This window comes from Oryzias melastigma, linkage group LG11 (genome assembly GCF_002922805.2).
Source record: "Oryzias melastigma strain HK-1 linkage group LG11, ASM292280v2, whole genome shotgun sequence".
NCBI lineage: Eukaryota > Metazoa > Chordata > Actinopteri > Beloniformes > Adrianichthyidae > Oryzias > Oryzias melastigma.
Genome location: NC_050522.1, coordinates 24791003 through 24794683, shown reverse-complemented (window position 1 = coordinate 24794683; position 3681 = coordinate 24791003). Strand labels below are relative to the sequence as shown.

Genomic DNA, 3681 nt, shown 5'->3' with positions numbered 1-3681 from the left:
CTTCTTGATCTACAGAAAACAAACATCTGATCTGAAGACCACAGAGTTCACAACCAGTGAGCATAAAATCATTAATAATGATTTAAAATGTGTAAGTTAAAGCTGTGAGAGGTGTTGTATCGCCTCCTGGCACGCCCCTACTGGCTGAGCGGCTGCTACACGCCCCTCACTTTCCACCACAGCCCCCGTCACACTGTCACATATATTTTCAAAATGGCGGCTTTTCTGTTGGTTTTATCTCCATAGCAACAATATTATATTTTGGTCGCCTGGAGGGGACGAACAGATCGGTGTAATTTTTAGAAGAATCTGCAAATGTAATTTTTTTGTTTACCTTGGCAACGGAGGGTTTACGATGCCCGTATTTCTAATGTGTTCTTATTGTATGTTATATCGATTTGTTCAGCTTGTGCCAACAACTCTTAATTTAAATTTTACAACATTCTGGCAAAAAAATGTGCAATCTACGGGAAAATACCAATGAATTACATAGGCTTGGCACTATGCTAGCCTGCTACCACTGTCCAAGATACACAAAGAGCAACACCATATTGGATAGGGCAGCAAACACTGAGACGCAGCTTAGCAAATACAGTAAAATGACAATAAAATGCTCAATTTAGGTCGTATTTCAAACAAAAAAAATAAGACCACGGTCGTGGTATTAATGTTTTTGTATAAAGTGCAACAGATGAGTGACATTTTAAACTTTTGGATATATAAATTAAAAAATATGTTATTACACGGGAGATGCGGTGCCTGATAACATTAAAGTATATGGCGGCTGGGGCCTGTTCCAACGCACCACCGGGGCCCCGCCACGGGGCAAGTGCACGAGTGGATCCCACTCAGCCTCTATCAGAGGGACTCAGGCACCTGCATGAGACTGGGCAGGTGGTTTTCCGTATGCCACATGTGCCCTCAGTGGCCACTACTGAGGAAATCTGTCCTGATGTTCTGTGGTCTCACTTCAGCAAACACCGATTCTATGAGGCTGCCATGCTGGAAAAATAGAGCCATCGACTTCCGATGTGTCCGGGGTAAGACACTGAACTACACATGGCTCCTTGTGGTTCTAGGTCGGTGCCGGTGTTTGACGGCAGAACCACCATCAGTGTGTGCATGAATGGGACAGTGACTGGAAAACGCCTTTTGACCGCACAGTAATTAGAGCGATGTCACACAATGAGTGTGATGTCACAAAGATAAAAGAGTGATGTCACAAAGATGAGTGTGATGTCACACAAAGTGATGATGTCACACAATGATGAGTGTGATGTCACACAAAGATGAGTGATGTCACACCATGTCATCATGCATCATTGCAGATGTATAATGGCACGTGCATGTGTAGTTGTGAGATCACACATACACCTTATGACGACGATTTTGACCCAAGTGACACATAAACCGAGGTCTTGAACTACGCTTGTATGACTTTTAATTTTACTTTCTCGAGAGGAAAAGCTCTTGAATTGCATCCGAAAAAGCAGACATAAGAGCGGACAGAGAACGAAAGAAGGAGAAAAAAATGGCATCAGTGGAAAACAGCAAATCCCCTGTGCCTTCACAGGACCCGTCACAGGATGACACCGCCTCATACAAACTCCTGTTAAAAGGAGACACTGTCCTGATTGGCGTAAAACAGCTTTGTCCAATTGTGGAGAGACACTTTGACAAGATCTCTTCCGTGCAATGGGCACTGCTGAAGGCAGGACACATTGATGGACAAACTTTAATCACTCTTGCTGACTTGATCACAGAAATCATACAAACGTCAGCAACGGATGTATTAAAGATCCTGGAACCAATGCTCACAAAAAGAGCATCGGCTCGTCGACGACTCCCATCTATAAAAACTGTGATGGGAAACGCTCTTTCCAAAACCATCGCTTTGGCCCTTGGAATTAAAAAAAAAATAAGTAAAAACACCAAGGAGCTGACACAGATGATCGAGGAGGAAATTGAACAAAAGGTGCAAAAGGCCATTAAGATGACATTGAAAATGTCCAAAAATGCACATCTTAGTATCACTGGATGTGTGTCAAACCTCAAGCGTCTTAGCTTGATGGTTAAAAACACAGGCCACCTTTTGCAAGACTTCCTGCAGAAGTTAAGGATCACAAAAGCGTGGAAATACCAGAGCTCAACTGATTCAGATTACACTGATGAATCAGTTTATACATCTGCAACCTACTCTAAAGAAATTGATATCGATTTCAAAGAGGCTGTGGATCATGTCACTCATATTCTTAGAGATTGGACAAACTGTTCAAAAGCGGAATGTGAAGACACAGCAATTGAAATTACCAGCACCCTAATGACGGATATGCTGAAAGAGTCAAAGAGCTCGGACATGGTTCATCCTACAGTCAGTGTAGTGATGGACCTTGTTAAAAACTTCTTTGTCTCATGCTCGCGCTTAAATGATCCAAGGGAACATTTCAAAGTATTTGCAAAGAACCTATTTGGACGGATAATTGACGATCTGAACAAAGAGTTCTTAGTCAAATGCCAAGAGTTTCTTTCGACTAAGGCTTGCGAACCAGCTTTGAGATTTTCTGGACAAGAACTGGAATCCGAGAAATTGGACTGGTACTTGATCCAAAATCATTTGCTGCGCTTGTTTGATGCGATCCATAAATTAGAGGTAGAAGATCTTCTGAATATGGAAAGCCTCTCGAACATGGAGGAAATCATCCAGCTGTCACAGTTTTTGGACAACACTCTGTCTGAATACATGATGGAGAATTACAAAGACCTTCTGGAACAGACTGAAGAGTCCAAGTCAGAGGCATCAAAAATTCTCCGCTCCAACACAAGAAGTGCTGTAAAAAAATTCATCCATGAGTTGTTGCTGTGTATAGCAGAAGAGCTAGAAGGGGACTTGTCTTTCACAGATCAAGTAAATGAAATTCTCACAGAGATTGAGGACTTGTTTTATGATCTGTTAAGGGAAGCCAATAAAGCTGAGATGGAAGACTCTTCTGAAGTGTCAAGTGATGAAATATATCCTTCATCTGATGATGAAGGTTATACAATCAGACACAGGTACCGGTATACTGATGAGGAATACGAGGGCCTCGCGGATTTGGAAAGTGTAGAAAGCACAGAGGACTTGTATCCACCAACCACAGAAAGTACAGAACCTGACTTTTCTGAATCACTCAAATCATCACCAAAAGGTGGAATTTGGAATGATACAGTGATAACAGGTTTTTTGATAATGATTCTGTCGAGCCACCTTAAAGATAAAAAGAAGTCTAAGGAGGCCGCTGAAATCAAGACCTTAATCAAGTGTCTTTCAGACAAAGTGGAGCCTCCAAGAATGTCTTTAATCTTCAAAAGCAGTGTAGTGCCTGAGAATTTGGAAAACATAAAAATCGAACTGATGATAAAACTTCAGAAAAAGTTTGGCACCACGGAAAAGCTAATCACAGCTGCGGCAACAGCACCTGGCTCAATTGTTGAAGTAGCTATGGAGTGTGTGAAGTGTGTGAAGGAGGAAACGGCGATAGACCAGGAACAGCACAAGAAATGCTGTTTCAGACTAGGACGTTCCCGATTTGCAACCTTCATGCACAATTTACTTTGCCTGTGTGGCAACTAGATTCTGTCTTCGAGACTTGTAGGCTGATTAGGTAAAATTTGTAGTTTTAGTCCACAAAAAAACAACTTACA

General features: G+C 41.9%; 1 protein-coding gene across 2 annotated transcripts in view; it reads right to left on the bottom strand.

Annotated features, from left to right (window-relative positions):
• Window positions 1-3681, bottom strand: part of skiv2l (SKI2 homolog, superkiller viralicidic activity 2-like) — a 35485-nt gene that overhangs the window by 19036 nt on the left and 12768 nt on the right. The gene's annotated exons all lie outside the window — the stretch shown is intronic.